The sequence below is a fragment of the Plectropomus leopardus genome, chromosome 4, assembly GCF_008729295.1.
Source record: "Plectropomus leopardus isolate mb chromosome 4, YSFRI_Pleo_2.0, whole genome shotgun sequence".
NCBI classification, from domain to species: Eukaryota; Metazoa; Chordata; class Actinopteri; order Perciformes; family Serranidae; genus Plectropomus; species Plectropomus leopardus.
Window position 1 is genome coordinate 37,747,963 of NC_056466.1, and position 23,512 is coordinate 37,771,474.

Sequence of the window (23,512 nt, forward strand, 5' to 3'; positions counted from 1 at the left end):
CGAACATTGTGCACACTGTTAATGTTCTTGTAATTCTTCCTGATGTACAAATGACTTATTGGTGTCTGTAGTTTTCAGTTTTGAGTTGCTTTCGTCATCTCTCAAGTGTAAGAGAATCCCTTCAGTGTGTTGTATGGATATAATAATTATTTAATATATACTGAAAGATTATGTAGTGATGGCTCAGCAAGCAGATGGTTTAACCAAAGCTTTATTTATTGTATTTATTAAATGTTTATTTAAAAGGGACACTGCATTTTAATGAACATCAGTATAAAATACAAATGTAAATGTGCCGGCGTTAGCAGGACTGCTAATTAGTCATGTAGCTTCTCTAGAGGTGAATTGAAATTTGAATACTGTTAAACTGATCTCCCATATGATACCATGTTGTAGCGTAGAAAAAGTGAAATGAGAGTATCTATAAACATCTTTATTGTTCAGATTACAACAGTAAGTCATGGCATTTGCTCAAGCATTACATTCAGCATTTTTGATATGATTCAACCAATGCAGGCAAATCACATTCTGTCATTTTCAGTTTCAATATCAATATCTTTCTGATATACATCTGAGAAGAACATGTAGAGTTATCAAGTGATTTATGGTGTCTGTTACATGTATGCGCATTATATCCATACCTCTGTTTCCCTAGTCAGGTGGAAATTCATTGACTGTCTCAAAGTACATGTTTATTTTATGTAGTCATATATATATGTTCAATGTTCTATTTGTACAGTGGTAATCAGGTCAGATCTTTAAAAAACATTGTAAATAAAAGAAAGTGAATAACAGTGACAACATGCTAGCTCTTATTGACCAGATAACCTTTCTCTACTGTTTTTACAAATTCAATTGATTCCATTATGTTCATGAAATTCAAATCTGCTTCCCCTTTACATCCATGTCCTGCATTTCACTCAGATGAGCTTTCATTTCTCATACACTCTTCCAGAAATTATCTACACTGCTGATAAAATGCATCACATCATCTCTTCCCTGGCACTTTTTCAGGTCCACTATCAGCCTCTTTTTCAAAGCATGCACAGTCTCAGTATAGTCAGCATTGAAAGGAGCCATTGGGAGAGTCCTGAGCCAAAGTGGAGGGATGAGCCAGCTGCAAGTGTCTAGATCAAACTCCATCACATCTGAGATTGTAGTGATGTCCTTCTTCAGCCTTGTGTCCCTCCAGCTCATTTCATTCAGCTGTTTCACCAACTCTTTCCCTCTCTTCTTCCTCTCTACAGCAGGCATATCAGCAGGGCCGGCTCTACCCAATTTGGTGCCCTAGGCGCCCTAACCCTAACCCGCACCTCCGCACCCAATAACAACACATCACATGCTCACACATAATTTAGGAACATGTCACTGTTTATTTATTTGTAATGTTAATATATATTTTTTTCTAGACAGAAAACACTAAGTGAGGGCACCAGTGGGCATAGAAAATTAGTATTTTGTTATTATTTTCCCTCGGGGCCAAGGGGGACTGGCAACGTGGCGGCGCCCCTCCAGCAGATGGCGCCCTAGGCGACCGCCTATATCACCTATGCCAAGAGCCGGCCCTGCATATCAGACATGCTGGTGTACACAAAATGACACTTTGGCTTCTTGCCCACATCTCTCAACTGTGTGAAAGCATGAAGCACCATCTCTAACATGTCTTTCTCTGTGGAGTTGCCCCTGGAAACACTGACGATTGTGACGTCACTTAGTGCCACAGCGAGACTTGCCACTTCTTAATAATGTTCATGGCTGTGATCATCTTGAATCATCTGATATGTTTTCAGTTCTTCAGTGTCAATGATCATGATGCAGTTGCACTGCAGTTCCTTCCTGAGGACTTTGTTGACATTGATGAGCTGGATGAAGGCCCTTCTGGTGCATGTTCCTTTGCTGACAGCAAACCTGAGCCCAAACGTGTTGTTGAGCAGAATGGATTTTCCTGAGTTTTCAGGCCCGATGATTGTGATAACTTTGAGCTTACTGTTGGAATGCATAGTGTAGTGAAGTTCGGTAAGCACCTCAGTGATCCATTTCATCGGGATGTTTGCTGCATCTCCATCAACAAGCTCAAGAGGGAAACCATTCAGTAAGATCTGAGCACAAAGAGTAGGGAGTTTTTCCATGTTTTTTTTCTGACGGCTGTATTCTGGCAGGTGACTCGCACATTCATACAGCTGCCCACACTCTTGAAAAAAGTGTTCCAGGCGTAAAGAACAGATATTTGCTTGTCAATCTCCGCAAAGGGGAATTTCTCACTTAGCTCTTTGTATTGATCGTGCAGAGCTGACAGTTGGTGGTTGGACAGATTATCCAAATCAATTTCCAGCCATTTGAGGAAATAGTAGCATCACACTTCTGAGGTGATTACCCAATGAAGGAAACTTAACATTGGAGCTGTCATCTCAAACCTTTGCTGTTTCCTTCTGAGCTCTTTTTCTTTTGTTTTCAAAGACTTGTGGTAGTCTTCAATGTTCTTGTTGCCAACTTTTTGCAATCTCCAGCAATTTCAAGCTGTGAAAGCTCTTTCCAGATGTTTCCCTGGAATGGTAGTTGTTTGTCTTTGAATTGACTTTTTTCAAAACAGATTAATGTTTGTTTGTTATTCTGAAAATAATTATATAATTAAGTTTAAATTCCATTTTTCAGAGCACATGCATGTTAATAGAGCTAATCTGTATTGCTCTATATATTTTCTGTCAGCTTCCTGCTGTTTACCAGCACACCAGGTGGACAGAGAGTATGTGACAGACTCAAAGTGTGAGAACAAATTGTTTCTCTAAAAACACTGCTGATAATGACAGGCATCTGATCATCTCTCAGCATTTGGGAATGTCACTGAAGTTGCATAATTTATCAAAAAATTGCAGAATAGTGATTCAAGCTGCTTTTTTAACAACAGCACATGGATCAGGCTACAATGGTATGACACAAGATACTGCAGAATTTAAAGAGGGATCTGTATCTGCTACGCAGAAAGTCACCAGGGGCTCTATAGTCAGTTCTGAGAACTGCATATTGGGAAATCATATACGGTTGGGGCATCACATAAAGTCCTTCTCTAAAAGCAAGTGAAATAAAACAAAATCACTAAAAATAATAATCATCAGTAAAATTTAATGCTGGGGTAGGCAGAAATCTGAAAAAGGAAAAAAAATGGCAGAATTGAAAAATAAACCCTCGTCCTGCAGCTCGCCCCTCTGTCCTAATCCCTTCCCACCACATGACCACTGCCATGCTTCATGGAGCAACCTAGTGTTTCTCATATATTCATTTATTTAATGACTGGAGGGACAGTGCAATGGCTAGCAGTTAGTTGGCTGCTAGTCACTGCACCGCTCCTCCGCCTCACTCTGGCCACTGTGGATGGTTTTTAATATTAAAAGATTTATTACAAGCTAAGGCCTGATGTGTTTCTCACACCACTTCTCCTCTTTTCCATATTTTTGTGGTCTGTTGTCTCATGCACAACAGGTTCAGCAGAGTAGGCTGTGCCCCTTGGTGTGTCTGATGGACACGCTGATTCATGGCGATGTGGCATGCAGATGATGACCACTGCTCTCCACTGCATGTTACACACATCTGTTCCACTGCTGGGGAGGCAGAAGAAGAAATTCTTCCAACCATACAGCCTTGCAATACTCCAGTCATGGGCTACATTTTCTAACATCTGAAAATGGAGTCAAGAGGAGGGGTGGAGGTCCACTTTTCTCTGAAACAAAACAATATGCTGTTTATTGTGTGATTTATGCTTAGTGATGGACAAATAAAACTGCCTACCCCTGCTTTAATATGTTAATGACAAATATGCTAGATTTATTAAGGAATGTTCCATCAGCTCACACTTACTGTTTATTCAAATTTTCCAGGAGAGCAGTCTGTGACTAAAATTAAAAACTCCTGGAATAAAATATTGTACTAAAGACATAAGTCTTACATTTTAAGGTGAACAAGGGTGTCTTTAAAAAATGAGTCAGTCTCATAGGCAGAGTAGTCATAATCTGCTGTTGCCCATCTGATAGAAAAACATCAGCTCAACCAGCAGCAGCTGTCTCATCATGTCAGAGAGGAAGATGGTACACAAGCTATGGAGCATCGTGGACAGTGACTCTTACCATTGTTTTATATATATTTTATATATTGGATGGTCTTATTTGCACCTTACTGTCAGCTAATTTGATACATTAGTGTTATCTTTGCTCTTCTTTTTATGTGACATTTGCTGTACAGTTTGGTCCTTTTTTATTGCACTCTTTGTATCTGCACTGCTTGAACTTTGTATTAGAAATGCTTGCACAACAATTCCCCTTGGGATAATAAAGTTGTTTTTTTTACCTCTATCTCTTATCTTATCATCAAAGCATCACATCATACCCAGGCATAGCAGGAATGTCAATCTTTGGACTGGACACATTGAAGCAGTGTGCATGGGGCCGCAGTAAGAGAGCTGAATGCACTCAACATGTAGAGAGGCTGGAGAGTGTGCTAAGGTCAGTTGCGCCCAGCATAACAATGTGTGTTAACCAACTTTGTGGAGGTGGGTCTTGTCAGAGTTTAGAGTAGCCTCCCGAGAGGCGTAGTGCAATTCAACAGACCCAGGTTCTGTAATTGCGAGCCACAGGTAGTGAGAGTACCACATGTCTATCACAGATGTAAGGCTAAGCTAAACTACTGAGGCTAAACTAGGCTTGCAAATGGCAATGCAGTTAACAGACATACATGATTTTCCGATGGCAGCATTGAGAGAAGAAAAAGGAGCTCAGCGTATCAGAGGAAGTCCCCCGGCAGGTTAAACCTATGTCAGCCTAACTATGGGCTGGTCCAGACAACCTGAGCCAGCCCTAATTATAAGCTTTATCAAAGAGGAAGGTCTTAAGTCTACCCTTAAAACTTGAAACAGTGGGGGCGTCCAGTGGCTTAGTGGATTAAGCGGGCGCCCCATGTATAATGGCACTGCCGTGCTGCAGCGGGTTCAAGTCCGGCTCGCGGCCCTTTGCTGCATGTCATCCCCTCTCTCTCCCCCCTTCACAATGCTGATCTGTCCTATCTAATAAAGGCAAAAATGCCAAAAATAATCTTAAAAAAAAAAAAAAAGTTGAAATGGTGTCTGCCTCCCTGACCAAAGCTGGAAGATGGTTCCATAGGAGAAGAACATGGTAGCTGAAGGCTCTGGTTCCTCTCACTGTTGATTTTATAGAAACTCTGGAATTTCTTAACCTCACCCAGGCAATACAGGAATCCACACACACAAAGGGCCACACTCTGGACCTAGTTTTATATAGTGGCAAAAAAGTGATAACTTTAAAATGAAGGATATCTGTGTGTTAGATCACTGGTTATTTAATATGGTTTTATCCCAGCCCGTTTTTACTGACAATGCACCTGTTTGTAGAAGGCTTTTTAATTCATTGTCTGCTAGCAAGTTTTCAGAGCTTTTTATCACTGCATCTTTAACTGCCTCTAATCAAAATTTAACACAGAAGAGCTTGCCTCTCTTTTTAATCACACCTGTCAGACTGTCCTGGACTCTGTTGCACCCTACAAAAAGAAGAATTCAAGCAGAGCACCACAGCCATGGCTAATTGATTTTATAAATGACTTAAAAAGAGATTGCAGAAGAAAAGAACGTAAATGGAAAAAGACATACTTACAAGAATTCAATGACATGTACTGAAAATATTATTATATAGTTAAAGACACAAGGGCAGCATTTTATTCTAATCTGATTTTAGCTAATCACTCAAACCCCATGATTTTATTTAAGGTTTTTAAGGAGATTTTTAACACTGTTGGGCCCAGCATTTTATCCATTATTATAATAATACTTCTTTAGCAGAAGGTGTAGTCCCCTCTGTTTTTAAACATGCTGCAGTCCAACCTCATTTAAAGAAACTCAACCTTGATCCCTCTGATTTTAATACTTTTAGACCGATTTAAAAGCTTCCATTTTTATCCAGACTTTTAGAGAAGGTGGTTTCTGCACAGCTTTTAACTTTTATGTCTGAGAATAACCTCTTTGAAAAATTTCAGTCTGGTTTTAGAGCTGTGCACTGAGACGGCCCTCCTCAAGGTGACCAATGACCTACTTTTAGCAGCAGATGGGGGGAGGGCTCAATTTTAATCCTTTTAGATCTTTGTGCAGCCTTTGACACTGTTTATCATGCTATTTTAATCGAACGTCTTAAACACTGGGTGGGTATCAGGGGCACTGCACTTAGTTGGTTTCATTTTTTCCTGAGGACCCTAGAAGCCTAGCTGCTGTCAAAGACTGTCTACTCAAAATCGGAAATAATACTTTTCAACTTCCGAAACAACTCCCATATCATTTAAAGTAACCTTGGTGAATTATCAGTTAATGTCAAACCCACTGCCAGAAATTTAGGAGTAGCTTTTGATTCAAATCTGTCATTTACAAAACACATAAATAAAGTCATCCAGTCACGCTAACTTCAAATCCGCACAATAGCGAAAATAAAATCAGTTCTTACTCAGTCGGATCTGGAAAAAGTCATACATGCCCTCGTTTTCTCGAGATTAGACTACTGTAACTCACTCCTCCCTGGTATCACCCATAATTCACTCTCTCGCCTCCAACTGGTCCAGAACACAGCAGCTAGGCTTCTTACTGGTTTTAACAGACAACATCATATTACCCCCATTTTAGCTTCTCTTCATTGGCTCCCTGTTAGTTTTAGAATTAATTTTAAAATTTTAACGATCACTTTTAAAGCACGTAAGGGTCTGGCTCCAAGTTATATGACTGAATTATTAACCCCCTAAGAGCCAGCTCGCAGCCTCAGATCCTCAGGTAAAGACCTCCTATAGCTCCAAAGTCGAGACTAAAAACTAAAGCTGATCGAGCATTTTCAATCAGAGTCCCTCGACTTTGGAACAACCTGCCCCAGGAGATAAGATGTGCAGAATCAGTTACATCTTTTAAATCGCTTCTTAAAACTCACTTCTATCAACTTGCCTTTATTTGATGCCGTCTTTTTCCCTCTTTTCCTCTCCTCCTTCTGCCCTTTTATTTATATTAAACTGCTCTTTTTACTCATTCATATTCATTCTATGTTCCATTCTCTCATTTGTCTCATGTTTATTGTCAGTATGGTTGTATTTTAATTGTTTATTGATTTTACCTTGTACTACTTCATTTTACTGCCCTGATCTGTTTTTACTCTTATATTTATCTCTTATTATTTTCACTTCTTATATCTGTCACATCATTTACAGTCCTCTAGGTCTCAGTTCATGTTGTTTGGGTTCTTGTGTTGCTGGGGTCTTTTTGATGGTTCTTGTAAAAGTTGGATTAACAATGTCAGATGGATTTTATTATTATTGTTGTTGTTGTATTTATGTATGTATGTATGTATATGTGTATACATATGTGTGTGTGTGTGTGTGTGTGTGTGTGTATGTGTATTTAAATGTTTATATGTATGGATATACAGTATATGTTAATATATCCTGTTTTGTTTATTTGCATGTGTTGTTGGATTCCTCCATGTTTGGGTCTTTCATTCTGTTTTTGCTTTCATCAAAGCACTTTGTAAACCTTTGTTTTTAAATTACTATTGTTATTACTCACTGGGCTGACATTTAGGCTGAAGGTTATTCTGCAGAAAAATAATTTAATTCACAGTCCCTGGTTTAAGATGGGTTCTTTCCTCTCTTCACGAAAAGTCTCTTTTACAGATTATGCTCAATGCCGGGATGGCAAAAACATTCTGAACAATCACTGCCAGATTACGAAAAAAGTTTAGCAAGCTCCTTCCAAAACCAGAAAATCTCGAAAGGAACTCCTTGGGTGTCTTGAACCCGATGTAGGCTGCCACCTCATCCTCAGGCTGTAAAGTTTCATCAGTGGAGTCCTCCACATTGGCTTGTTTGGGGTAGGTCACAGGGGGCTTTCCTGCTGTCATATCAGAGACGAGTGTGACAATGGGGTCAAAGGTTCAAATGGGTCATTGACTTCCAAAATAAAAGGAGTTGCAGCTTGATAATATTGATTTAGATGTCAAAATATTACACATAGTGTATACTACACATCTTTTTCCATTTGTTTTATTCTAAAAAGAAAAATATCCAGCCCTTGGGCCACAGCTGCCAGACATGTGTCCATACGCATAATCAAACTATACATTTCCAACAGACTACTGTTTTGGATGAAATGGCAATTATGACATCAGAAACAAAATTAGTGATATCCTAAGTGCTAAGTCCACAACAAGAGGGGCAATGCATATAGCGCTTTTAATAGTGCACACACCTGTAAAACAAAATATCATCACCATGATTTTTTTTCCATCGCAAACAAAATAACTTGTTTAACAATACACATGCATTCAGCTGCGCACTGGTCACAATATTGTAAATCTGAAGTCTTTCACAGCATCAGATATGACAGGAATATATCCACATTATATCAACGTTGAGAAGTATTTCCCTGGTTAACTGTGTACAGGTAGTGTAAAACGAGCTGACTGTCATGACAATTTCAGAAATGTTGCTTCTGTTCCAAAAATATTTGTAGGCCGAGTTGAGACAGACAGTCTGACCAATCAGGTGTTCTCAAACTTAATCCTCAAAGGTTTGTGTCTGAATTTTAATTAAGGTCAGGTGTCCTGAACTATTGACAGTAACAAAATAACATTTAATTAATAAATGAACATCCCATCTCACGCGTCATGTCTACAATGCGTAATAATTTTAAAATTCTGCAGTAAAATAACTAGAAAAATGCGCCAGAGACTCTCGACATAGTTTGTATTTCATTACTTTTAGGTACGAACATTTACCTGCAGTGTGGCAGAGAGAGCATTAGATTTCATTTCCTAACAGAGAATATGCCCACATATGGAGCTTTAAACTGATAAAACAAGGCACATTTACTTATCTGTGATTCTGGAGCTGATAGGAAATTCTTTGTAACAAATTCTGTAAAGTAACATTAATAAATTAACTTAGCTCTAAAAAAAACAAAAAAAACAAGACACTCTCCATCAGTTAACATTGCCACAATATCAATAATAGGGAAATAACCCACGGTAAAACACAAAAAATTGTCATTTTTTAAAAAGTGGTTTAAGAAAAACATTAATTAAATCTGTCCCTGAATCCTGCTACATCTTTTTTGGCATTGAAGGAGGAGTTGAGGAGTCTCACAGCCGTGGGAAAGAAGTTGCTCTGTAGACTGGTGTTTCGGCAATGGATACTTCTGTATCTTTTTCCAGATGGCAGCAGGATGAACAGACTGTGGGTGGGGTGGCTGCTGTCTTTCAGTATCCTTTGGGCTCTGTGCAGACACCTCACTTCACTGAGGTTGCTGATCTGTAGATGGGAGCCAGTGATGTTCTGGGCAGTTTTAATCACCCTCTGGAGAGCCTTCCTGTCCTGGGCCATGCACAAACCATGCCAGTTTGTTTTGTTTCCAGTCAGTATGCTTTCTATTGCTCCTCTGTAGAAGTTAACCAGGCTCTTGCTCTGGAATTTAGCCTTTCTGATTTTTCATAGGAAGTAGAGCCTTTTCTGTGCTTCTTTAACCTGGGTGGTGATGTGTGATGACCTTTAGCCTTTCACCTGCTCCATCTCAGCTCCACTGATATAGACTGGTGTGTCTACATCAAGCCATCCAGTTGCAAATTCATAACAGGCTCACAGTATAGGTGCACAGTATAATGGGCTTTCTAAATAAAATTGAATTAAAGTGAATTGAATTATCTGACACAATGAACAGTTCTGGTGGTGGTCTAGTGGGTAACTCAGCTGCTTACACTGTAGGCAAATCCACACCACTGTCTTTATAATGTGCCTCTTGAATTACCTCATTGCGGCAAGCCCATAGTTGAAAAGACTCATGGCCATCTTTGTGAAATGGTGACGGCAAAGGAATGCCACGCAGCTGATGGCTACTCTCTAGAGGGGAGTTCCTCATCAAACATGACGATTTTTCTTCCTCTCTTTATTACTTTTCTTTAGCTCTCAGGCGGAGTTAGATGACCAAAACGCAGTTTCTAAACTCTTTGAAGCAAGCAAAACAACAAATTGGATTGAGGTGGCAAGCTAACTGACTATACTGGAGGCTACACTTAGCTAGCATGGCTAATGTTAGCTTACAGCATCAGAGACTTACTAAGTTGAGCAGAATCCCAAATGGTAATATTCCACGGGAGAAATATCCCAAGTCTGCCACCAGTGTAAGCAACGTGTGTGTGTGTGTGTGTGTGTGTGTGTGTGCGTGTGTGTGTGTGTGAGGGAATAAATCAGTCTAAACACGTTCTGGGTCTTCCTCATAACTTTTAGTAACTCCAAAAGCACCCTAGAGTCAGCTCAAGCCACACTTCAAAATAATGGATGCATTATAGGGAAATCTGGATACAGCCATGGGGGCAGGGCCTCGGTCATTCCTATGAGAGCTGCTCACTGGCACAGTAAGCAGAAAAGCCTCTTTTTATGGCTTTAGAAATGTGTAAAATACCCAGATCTACTGGCCTAAAGAGCACACGTAGTAGAGATTAACGGAAGCCAAACACGGCCGAATGTGCCCGAGCAGGTAACTTTCGCAGGCGGAGTGACTGACTTCCACCTGACTTCCACAATCAAGCTAGCACCTTGCTAGCTTGATTAGCGGTCTAAAAAATCTTGCAGCGGTCTAAAAAATCTTGCAGACTTTCCAAATGTTATCAAACCGGATGGTTTACATCTAGATGGGAATAGAAGATGTTTAGTGGGAGTTTTGATGCTCACAAAAAATTATTTATTGATTAACAGATGTATCTTTCCCCATGTGAGTCAGTGGGAGAAGTCCTTCTGGGCCAGTCTCATCATGTGACCGACTCAAACTGTTTGAGTCCACTTTCGGCCACTATGTAAATTTTGCATCAACGCCTGGTACACTTCCTGGGGGCTTGCTCAAAATCCCTTTCTCTTGCTCACCCTCACTCCTCTCTCTCTCTTCTCTTGTTCTCTCCTCCCTCAACGTCAAGAGCTGACGGCCATGTGAACAGCGCCAACTAACTGTCTGAACTTGTGTCTACACCATATTATAAACATATCCCACTTTTACTCATACATTATGATCCACTGCATTGATGTGTTCTGTGAGGGATTCCACTTGTTTTATATTGATTTTATAGGATATCTTAGGATAGTTGAAACCATGGTATCCACCAATGTCACTTCACTTCTGATTGTACTCTGATTTTCACTCCAAGGTCCCCCAGTCCATTCTCACTCCAAACTCGTCAAATAGGGAAGCTCCGTCAGCGCGTGACACCAAAAGCCACCTTCCCTGTCCAACCCGATGAGTTTAATAGCACATACACAGCAGAAGTGAAAAGTTTAACGACACACACACACTCTTTTAAAGTGGCTGAGTATCAATTTTACATAAGTAAATTGAATCTTGATTTTGTGTTTATCTACTGAGTGGTCTGTTATGCTATAGTTTGAAACAGGGTGAACCTGTGTGTGGTAAATAAACCAAGATATATTGATTTTTAAAAAATAGAGTGCTGACAGTCTCGGAAATAATGGTGGCACGTGAAAGGTGGGGTTGAGGTGTGGAAAAGTACTGAGAGCCCCGCTGGCAGCCTGACACCATTAGAATCGAATTCAAAAGATAAGAGCATAAGAAAGGTGGGGAGGAGAGACCCCAGAAGTCCCCAAAAGAGTATAAAAGTGACTGTATCGAAAGTATTATTTAGTCTAATCCCGGGATTGACTCAAGTTTGTTGTTGTTCTGTCAAAGACTGCAATAAACCCTTCTTTGCATTTGACTTTGCTCATCTCCAGTGTTCCTTGATTGAGACATCTGCACCAACTTGAGGAAAGCTTGCAAGAACTAGATAAATTAGATTCAAGTTAAAGTTAATTGCAGAGAGATCATCAAAAGGTGTCAACTTTTTACCACAACATTTCTTGGCAAGCCAGCCAGGAGGGTGGCGTGAAGGTGCCAAGGTGGATCTGGAGCTGCATCTCAGAAAAAAACCTGAAATAAGGTAAGCAGAATTTCTCTGCTGATTTGGAACGTCTGAGTGCAGTTACAGGATCCCGCCCAGGTCACAGGTAGCAATCACATATCACTCTCCAAAGAACTTCAAAAAAATGTATAAATTAACTTTAACTTTAAATGGTGTAATTTTACAAAAAAAACAAGAGAGCAAGCCAACCAGACTGGCCTGAGCAAAGCCTGTTGCAAAACTATATGTGTGTCTGCTTTGGTGCGGGAAGAATGGAAGAGTGTTTGCTGAATGTGATTATTGCCATTGTGGATTGTTTTGATTGGAGTAGGAGTGATCATATGGTACGTTTGAGATACAATCAGGTTGTGTAAAGTGATAAGGGTAAAGAAAGTCAGAAATAGTAGGTCCATGGTATATTATGATTAGTAGCTAATGTGAGTCTGCGTTTGTCTATAGTGTGTGTCTATAAGGGTAATAAGAGTAAGCGTAAGAGTATAAGAGTAAGCGCTAAAGCGAGTGAAAATAAACCGGTTGAAGTTGGAGGCTTTGCTCCTGTTCCTAAGTAAGAGAGAATGGAGCTTGTTCCCATGATGTCGAGGAAGTGAATTCAGGGATTCCTGGCACTCAGTGTCTCTGACGGTTGTCTGACGCCCTACCTGCCAGTGGGGGGGTAAGCAGAAATGGGAGAAAAAATTAACTTAACTGCGGTAGAGGAAGAGGCAGCAGTGGAAATGCTGGAAGAGGAGGATACCAAGGAGGACAAAATCAGCAAAGTAACCAGGCACCCTTGGTAAATCCGCTTCAGGTTCAAGGAGGCTGTAAACAGCCGGATGATCGCAGTTGTTGGGGTTGTGGACAACCTGGTCACCATTGACGAGCAGTGTTGGGGAAGTTACTCAAAAAAAGTAATTAGTTACTTAATACTAGTTACTTCTGTAAATTGTAATGAAATTACTTTACTAGTTACTGCATTTGAAAAGTAACTTCACTACTTATTACTTTACTTTCCCATTTCTTAATTTACCGAGTAGATACAGGACAGCAGTTGAAAGGAGCCTGTCGCCTGGGCATAGAGTGCATTTCACTCGAATATTTTTGTCCTTTCGTGCTATAAACTGAAAGTAGTGGGAATATCGCCACTGGCCGAACCCCCCAGTCTCCGTCTCCATTTCCCTCTCTCCTGTTCATACCGGCAGCAACGTCACTCGCCCCTCTCTATGCAGCACGCGTCGCGCACGCACACAGACAGCAGCCGCAGCACGCACATAATTCCTGCGCCACTTAAACAGACAGACACAGCACAGGCAAACACGGCCTAGGTAACGCAGGAAAGCGCGTTCCTGTAGTCTAGTACAGTAGTGTAGTTACCGATATTTTTAGAGTAATGCGTTACTTTACTTCGTTACTTCGTTAAGTAATATCGTTACAGTAATTCATTACTTTGTAACTCGTTACCCCCAACACTGTTGACGAGACTGTCCCACCAACCCATAGGGACGCCCAGGGAAGCCTGAGGGGAGCACAATACTACCTGTGCTGTCAAGACGATCCCAAGAAGAACCCACCATACCAGTTGAAATACAAGGAAAAGAACACACATTTATGGCAGACACAGGAGCTACATTTTCAACCACTGGAAAAGAAGGAGAGGGATCACCATTGAACAGCTTATCAATTCAAGCTGTTGGCTTCTCGGGAACGACACAAGTGATACCCCTCACACAACCAGTCCCCATGACAATAGCGGGAAAAACTATATTTGCACCACTGCTCTACTCAGTGAGTAGCAGAGATGTGTTGTGCTCATTGAAAGCAAAAATTATGTGCGCACAAGACGGTGTCTATCTTGACTTCCCAGAACAAACATCAACATCTATGATGCCAATGTTGCCTCAGTCCCAGATGACCATGCAGAAGAAACCATTGGTCTATTGGCTTCAAATGCTACATGAACAATCCATTTTAAAACAGAAGTGGACTGCATGGGAATCATGGATACAGACTCAAATTGGAAAATCACAGACTCTGGAACTGCCACTACATTGTACTCTTTTGTTTGACGGAGATCAGAGTCATGAGGACTACTCTCAATGTTGGGATAAAATGATCAATCAGAAACCATTTCTCATCACAAATGAAGACATATTTTTGGGACCACAGGGTGCAGCCGCAGCAGTAAACCTTCCAAAAGACATACAACCATGGTTCCAAGTCCAAAAATCTACACCACACACAACACTACTGATAGCTGATGGACATGAGTCACATGAAATTGGACCTATGGTGAAATCTGCCCTGCAAGTCCCTGAGTGGCAGACTCAGGGACCATTTTGTACACATCACATCAGCTACATGCCTTGTGATAGAATGAGTTTTCTGTTGTGACTTCTAAAGGATGGCGTTACCTGTTGAAGCTTCAATCAGCACACATTTAATATGAGTACAAGTATGAGTATACAATTAAAATTACAATTTCAACAAACATGAGTACAATAAACGAGTACAACATAAATAAAGATGAGTACAAAGATGAACTAAAACAAACACTACAAATGAGGACAAGTACAACAAGGACAAGCGCTCGGGTCAGCCCAGACAGAGAAAAGACTAAATGTAGACTAACTGACACAGAACATAGAAAGCTGGCTGACCCCGATCACATAGAAAGGCAGTAGTATTTATACAATGCTGTGACGTAGATGGTAGGTACCAATTACTAACATGTCAGGTACTAGACTTCTTTTGAGGAATGAGGCATGTATTTGTGTTGCTAAATTTACTGGCACTGGCCCAGCTCAGGTATCCATGGTCAAGCATAACTTACAGGCACTGAGACTTCACCATATATAGGTAGGTCTTCATTGAGGTAGACATAGAGTCTCGAACTAACTATGGAGGATGCATAATCATAAAAATACATACTAACAGTTCCCCCTTTTTCTTTTTACCTTTTTTTCAGAGAATTTTTAATTTAATTTATTTTCTTTGTGATTTTTTATTATCTTTTTTCCTGTTTCTTTTTTTTTTTATCTTTTTTCAAAAAATTTTATCATGATACCGTCCTTCTACATGAACTATTACCAGAATAACTATAGCAACTCCTATATTAGCAACATACAACATACACTAGACACATATAAAATGTGACATTACACATAACATTAAGCTAATCAAATGTCTAACAAACTGTTGTTCAGTCCAAATTGCAGAGTGTTACTATTGTTCTTCAGGAAAACTCACACCGCAGGCAGAGCTCCTCACTCTGCCGCTGCTTGTGTTTCGCGTCATAACACTCTGGATTTTTCTCTGTAGATGGTTGACGTTGAGTCTGTCACTTCTCTGTTGGTAGCTGATCTCGCCATGTTGTTTTGTACTAATGCCATAAAGTTCCTCCTCTTTTCTCTGTATAGGCCTTTCTTAGTTTCTTTTTCCTTGTCTTTTTGGATTTTGGGGTTCAGCTGCTGATTGGGCACAGATGCTACAGTCTGGATTTCTCATTGGATGTGAAAAACTGTCAGTGACTCAAAAAGCAGAATTACACAGATGCAGATGATTCTGCAGCATTAGTTACACTCAATGCATTACATCACGTTTCCCCTTGAAAACATACATAAAATCAAAGATTATAATGAAACAAATCAAATGATGGCCCATTTTAAAGACTAAATCAGATATGAATAAATCATAGCAGAAACTAATTAAATGAAAAATTAGATTTCCCGTAATAACTGTAAAATGTAAGAATTATCGTAAAAATAGGCTTTAAATTAAAATGTGTGCTTTACGATAGACACTGGATACTGCACTTTCAACATGGCTAGTACCATTACTCATATTACTGTTATCATTGAAGACAATAAATATGTATCCATTCAACATACAACACATGATAACACAGAAGAAGATGACTATTAGATTACTGAGGTAAGAATGTATCAAAGGATATCTTTCATCTGTTATTGTAGTTGACCCTTAACCTTCACTGCAATTCTAATTACCAACAGAATTTGTGTTGGAAGACCATAACGTGGTTCTCCTGGTTGGAAACATGTTTCGGCTTTTCAGCTGGGAAAGGAAGACAATTACTTGTTGAGAATACTTTGGAACAAGAGAAAAGTGTTCGACATAGTTTTGTTGTGTGCCTCCTGCAAATATGTCAAATTTTGAAACTTATTTCTTGTCCATCTGGACAGCCAAAGGAAAAAGGTGGATCATTAAAATCCCGTGCGGTCACAACCTAATAGTCGTATTAGACATAGCCCTAATTAACATTAATTTTAGAGACAACGCTTCTATTTAGTTTTATTCTAGATTAATGAATTTTTTTATAATTTATCCTTTATTGTCCTATTTGTTCATTCTACTTGCCCAGAGCTCTGAGGGTGATAAAATATGTGAAACATCCAGTTAATTCCTAAAGCCAATACTAATTGCTTATTTACTTGAGACATAAATGGCATTCTATTATCAGAGCCTATACTAGTAAGATAACCAAATCTGGAAATCACATGTTCCATTAAACATTTAACCACACTTTACACATTTTTTTCTCGTGAGAAATGCCTTAAGCCATTTCGAAAACTTGTCTATAATGACAAGATTACATCTAGTGCAAGCTAGACATCACTGAATAAATTCCTTAGTTGTGAAAGGAGGATCAAGAAACCAAGAAATTGTACGACTGGCAAAGTAGTGTTTAATCAGGGGGGTAGAGCGTTGTGCATAGCTACCTTCTTAGTATGCTTGTCATATAAATTATTACCTTTTGCTACATCTAAGATAGTATCATAGCCAACAGTAGTTGTGTAGTTTTTGTGATGTAGTTACAAATCCTATTTCTTTTTTCAAAATCTTAATAAAATCATGAGCTTCAGAAAAACATATTTTGAATCTGTATACTGTGCTATTAATTCAGTTGTTTATCAAACACTAGTAATTTTTGTGCTTTTTATACAACAATCCTGGTTGACAATAGTATATCCTGATAAAGTAATATAATCTGGACATATGGAGGATCCATTACAAAACAAGATTGTTATTCTCTAGAGGCATCTGTTGAAATCTGTTCTTATACTAGATGCTTAATTAATGAATTCTATACTATCAGGTTCTGAGGTTTCCTCCATATCAGTGTTATACAATAATATTGTAGAGCCATACTTATATGTGCCATAGTCGATATTATAAGATTTTGCATTTCCGTTAAAACATGGTCATAATTGCTACATCGTTGCGATGTCATACGTTGAGTAGTAACATTTTGCAAAATAATATTTACTACATGTGACATATGAAGTATCAACGGATGTCCTAACACAATGGTTTGTGATTTCTCAACAATAATGGCAGCAGCTGCTACTGCACTTAAACAAGGAACTATGTCTTGAACAATCAATGGTGAAGTTTTGGAGTAATATGCAACTGTCTTGATCTTTCACCATGCATCTGAGCCAAAACAGCAGAGGCGACAAGTCCATTTTCAGCAACATAAAGATGAAATGGCAGCTCGTAATCAGGCAGGCCCAGAGTCCTGAAAGGTGGCTTTAGTAAGACAGTCATTCATTGCATAGTCAGCCAACACAATAGTTCACAAGACCAAAAAAGGATAACAATTCAATCTTTGTCTGTGGTCTTTCGATCTCTTGGATAGCTTCCACATGTTCAGGTGACAAGTATCGGCACCCATATTCCATACATAGCCCAGGTAGTTAACATACAGCTGGCAGAACTGGAGCTTGGCAAGAGAGGCTCTGTGTCCTCCCAGGGCTTAGTGTGTCAGGAGAGCAAGAGAGTCTTTGATGCAGTCTGACTCAGTTGGTGATGCTATGTCATCCACATCCTGCAATAGCATTGACACACCGGGGTAAGATCAATTGAACCAGATGCATATTAGCTGCAGCTGAATATATTGTTTCGGAATCAACAAACCCTTCTCATAGGCAATGCAAAATAAATTATCTGGGTTTTTTTTTTTTATCAGTGAACGCAAATAAAACTCATGTTCTTCCATGTACTGGAATTGAAAAATATGCTGTACATGAATCTACTACTGTATAAAATTTGGAGTCTGCCAGAAAAGCTGCAAGAATTGAGTTTGTATCCAGCACCACTGGAGCCATAGGAATGACAACTTTATTAACTTTTTGTTAAATCTTGCATAAAGCAATATTTTTTAGTTCCTGGTTTTAAAATTGGATTTAAAGGTGTATTATTTTGTGATCTCCTTTTAGCAATTATTCCTTGTTGTAGCAGGCTTTTAATTACTGGCTCTATTCCTTCTTTTTTCTTTTGACAAGGGATATTTAGTAACATACACAGGATATTTATTGAGATTTATTTTGGTTTGATATGAAGGAACATTCAATAGCCCAACATGATTTGCGTGCAATGCCCATTACTCTGACGGGGCTGAAGCTAGTATAGAAGGAGGTTTTAACACCACATCCTTAGCTTCTGCGCAAATGTGAGGTTTACTGTGATCTTTTTTTTCAATATCTATATGACCGGATGATATAATGTTTCCTGATCTTCATTATCTAGAACTTTTCCAAAATATTCAAGGCAGGACTCTGACAGATGATTAACATCTGTAAAATCTGTACATACAGCACATATAAAATTCAACTTTGTCAATTATATCCTTCCACAATAGTAAAAGTACATATAGTGATGTAAATAAACACTGTGAGATTTCTAATACCGACAGACTGGATTGTTGATGGATTGTTCACTCACACACCTTAAATCTTTTTCCCTTAAACATGAAATTGTTGCACTAGGATCTACTAGAATGGGATCTTTTTCCCTGATACATGTATGCTTAATTGGGGTATTTCCGAAAAGTTTATCAGAAATCTGAAATTGTGGAACGGTGACTATAACCTTGCAATAACTACTGCTGTCCATAGGGAAGGGCATTTGCCCGTTGGGTTACCATATTTATAGGTTGAGCGGAGCCGCAAACATAAGGTTGCATCACTTCCACTCAGAATTCCTCCTTCTACCTCTCATATTACAGTCTGTGACGAAATGTCTAGGTCTGAGACAAGGATGACATACATCTGTTTCACCTCTCGCACTATTAGGGAGCTGCTTAAAAATATGCAGGGGACCCTCTTTAGCTCGTGACATTCTATTCTCTATTTACACTCCTGAATCTGGCTGGTATATAGTGAAAGGCTGCAATTTGTGCTTCAGGAACTTGAAGTGCTTACTTTTAAGGGTTAATTAGTGTAGAAGTCGCATTATTTCTGAAATTTCTACAAGTATTAATGGTTTTTCCACAACTTAATCATCAAATGTGATTAATGGTGTCACAAGTATTGATCACAATTTTAGATATTACGTTTTCATCAACATCTTGCTTTTCATAATCACGCAAAGTATTTTCTTGAACTCACAATATACTTAATTTGTCAAAAACACAATCATTATTATCTCCGTATTTCTGATCAATAGATTCAAAAGCCTTTGCCCACCTGTTCATTCATACTAATATTTTTAACAAATATTAACAAATTTAATGATGGACTGAGTTACTATAATTTACTGTATATCAACGCAGTCTGATCGATCAAGACCTAAGCTTAGTTGCCTTAAGTTAATATTTTTATTGATGCCGGATATCTTCACAACAGGCACTCCATCTATTTTGTATATAATAATAACAATACAACAAAATCAGCAGTTAATGCGTGGTAACAGGACAGCGGTCCTGCGGTCAACCTTCCTTCCTAGAAACTCACCGTTCTTTTAAAAATATTTGACGCATGCTTATAGGACAGGGGGCCCCCTGTGGCCGACCTTACTTCCTGTAACACCATTTTTTATTTTAACGCGTGCTTACAAGACAGGGGCCGCCCTGCGGTCTACCTTCCTTTCTGTAACACCGTTTAAGCACGTGCCTTACTTACACCGCTTTGCGGGGCGTCCCCCTTTCCACATAATATAAATTTACACTGTAAGTATTAAGAGTTCAAATAGTACTACTTATTTAATGGTTGGCAACTTTGATAAGCAGTAACTCCGAGTATAACTATATATCAAATCAAAGGAATTTTTAAAGCTGGTTGGAATGCTTTACCGCTTGCTTTGATTTCTATGAGATCACAGACTAACAGACTAACCCACCTAACACCGCATGAAATGCTTACGGGTCGACCTTTTCCACTTCCTTATCTAAGAGGTCCAAGTGAGGGACCACACTTTGAACAGTTGGAACGGAAATTGGGTGAATATCTGAGACAGCTAACTCAGATTCACAAAACTTCTTCCAACAGGTCAAAGGTGCCACAGAGGATAGGGAGGAAATCCCTGATGACACACAAAGGGTACGACCGGGTGATCTGGTGTACGTCAAAGTGTTTATAAGAAAAAGTGGCATCCACCCTGCAGAGAGGGTCCCTTTAAGGTTGTGCTGGCCACCAGAACTGCACTCAAAGCTGGCTGTTAGGCAGCCAACTTTGGATTTTTCTCAACTTTGGAATTGAAGATAACCTTAAGTTAATCATTCTAATCTGTTTTTATATAATTTTAATATGTTAATATGTTATTTAATTTTTTTTTAAATCTTCCATCGTAAGGTTGGACAGAGTTTTTTGGTAGGTGATCTTAGTATTCATGTTGAAGACATCACTTGCAGCTTTGTAGCTGACTTTCTTAATGTCATTGATGCTTTTCATTTTACTCAATATGTGTCAGCAATGCGGTTTTCGCCCCGGTCGAGGAACTGTGGACCAGCTCTGGACCCTTGGCAGGGTCCTTGAGGGTGCGTGGGAGTTTGCCCAACCAGTCCACATGTGCTTTGTGGACTTGGAGAAGGCATTCGACCGTGTCCCTCGGGGAGTCCTGTGGGGGGTTCTCCGAGAATATGGGGTTTCAGACTCCCTGATACGGGCTGTCCGTTCCCTGTATGACCGGTGCCAGAGCTTGGTCTGCATTGCCGGCAGTAAGTCGAACTCGTTTCCGGTGAGGGTTGGACTCCGCCAGGGCTGCCCTTTGTCACCAATTCTGTTCATAACTTTTATGGACAGAATTTCTAGGCGCAGCCAGGGTGTTGAGGGGGTCCGGTTTGGTGACCTCAGGATTAGGTCTCTGCTCTTTGCAGATGATGTGGTCCTGTTGGCTTCATCGGGCCGTGACCTTCAGCTCTCACTGGATAGGTTCACAGCTGAGTGTGAAGCGGCCGGGATGAGAATCAGCACCTCCAAATCCGGGACCATGGTTCTCAGCCGGAAAAGGGTGGCGTGCCCCCTCCGGATCGGGGATGAAGTCCTGCCCCAAGTGGAGGAGTTTAAGTACCTCGGGGTATTGTTCACGAGTGAGGGAAGGATGGAGCGGGAGGTCGACATGTGGATCGGTGCAGCGTCTGCAGTGATGCGGACTCTGCACCGGTCTGTTGTGGTGAAGAGGGAGCTGAGCCGAAAGGCAAAGCTCTCAATTTACCGGTCGATCTTCGTTCCTACCCTCACCTATGGTCACAAGCTTTGGGTAGTGACCGAAAGAACTAGATCGCGGGTACAAGCGGCCGAAATGAATGTCTTCCGTAGGGTGGCTGGGCTCTCCCTTAGAAATAGGGTGAAAAGCTCGGTCATCCGGGAGGAGCTTGTAGTAGAGCCGCTGCTCCTCCGCATTGAGAAGAGCCAGATGAGGTGGCTCGGGCATCTAATTGGGATACCTCCAGGACACCTCCCTGGTGAGGTGTTCAGGGCACGTCCCACCGGTAGGAGGCCCCGGGGAAGACCCAGGACACGCTGGAGAGACTACGTCTCACAGCTGGCCTGGGAACGCCTCGGGGTCCCCCGGGAAGAGCTGGATGAAGTGGCCAGGGAGAGGGAAGTCTGGGCTTCCCTACTTAGGATGCTGCCCCCGCGACCCGACCCCAGATAAGCGGAAGAAAATGGATGGATGGATGGATGGATCAATATGTGTCTGGCCACACACACACAACGGGCATGCCTTGGACCTTGTTTTTACACATGGTTTCAATACTGACTCAATGTTACTGTCCCTGTTACTGTCCTAAGTACGTTCTATTCAACCTTTCTTTTAACATTGATTTTTTAAAGCAGTAAACATGTGCTCAAGTATCTTAAATAATCTCACTGCTTTGACCCCAAAGTACTATCTTCTTGTGCACATGATTGTTTAGTTCAGTGCTTTAACTCACATTGCTCCTTTGATTAGGATTAAGTGACCCCTTTTAAAATACAATTTACTTCCTCCGTTAACTCATCCACCTGTGAAATGTCTCAATTTATTGTTCATGGCATAAATGTCAGAGGGCTGAACGACTGTGGAAATCCACTGAGCGTCATGTTTATCGGCTTCATTACAAACCTTTTAACTGAGCTGAACAAAATAATAAAACATGCTATGTTGCCAATCTCGTTTCCACTAGAAAATGCAACCCAAAAGTCCTGCTTGACTCTGACAGTAACATGGTCCCTTTTGCATCACCCGATGATGATGGCAATTCCCTCTATTTGAAGGGACCCTACCTTGCTTTTCTCACTACTCAGTAAGTATGCAACACCCAGGTCAAGCTTTCAGTGATGTGGACGCTAGAGAGATATAGGGGTACACTTCATGTCAAACTAATTTTGACAGGTGTGACGAATCATCATCCAATGATATGTCGCCACGTCATCAAGTCCCCTCCCCCTTTCCCCGCCCCCTTTCCCATTGGCCGGTACTTCTTTTTCCCACGCTTTCCCCGCCCATTTTCCCCCACGGTACCCCAACCATAACCTAACCAATGAGAAGCGAGTAAGTGTGTGAAGTGTTTTGTAGACTCTTGGTCTCTTTTTTAACATTTAGGTACAGGTGTGGAGATCGTAAAACATCTTATGTGAGAGGTTACCGTATCAGATGTCCATACACCCTTTCAGTCCACTACAGTCCACTATAGTCCACTACATTCCATGACACAGTCCACTACAGGCCATTTGTCCATACTATATGCGCGCGCACACACACACACACACACACACACACACACAGACACACACACACACACACACACACAGAGGTATACATTTACGCAGAATAAATAAATCAATAATTTGTACAACCGCGGACGTGTCTCCAACAGGTGTGGGGTATCATTTTAAAAAAAATACTGCTTTTTTTCATGTTTATGTGTAAGCACATAGCATGAGGTTCACATCTGGAGATTAGTAACTACTGTTGAGAACTATGCAATCAAATCATCATCAGCAGCACCAGCAGCTCGTGCGCTCGGGACAACCCTCAGTGTGCCCCGTAAGTATTTATGACATTTATTCATATTTACATTTTAAAGTTTTAAATTTAAGAGTTAATTATGATATTTATGATATTTATGACACTCTGTTAATGCTTTCTCTCTCTCTCTCTCTCTCTCTCTCTCCCCCAAGTTACTCCGGAGGAATTTACTGACATAAATTTTACACAATCGGACTAGGGTATGTTTTAACGTTTTTTAAACCGTTATTTATTTATTTTTTTTTTAAAGTACGGTTAAAGAGCCATTGAAGTATTCTGACATGACTTTTGAAGTAGTTTTT

General features: G+C 40.2%; 1 pseudogene; it reads right to left on the reverse strand.

Annotated features, from left to right (window-relative positions):
• Window positions 1-939: 939 nt before the first annotated feature.
• On the reverse strand, window positions 940-3,240 carry LOC121942019 (annotated as a pseudogene).
• Between the last annotated feature and the right edge of the window lie 20,272 nt (window positions 3,241-23,512).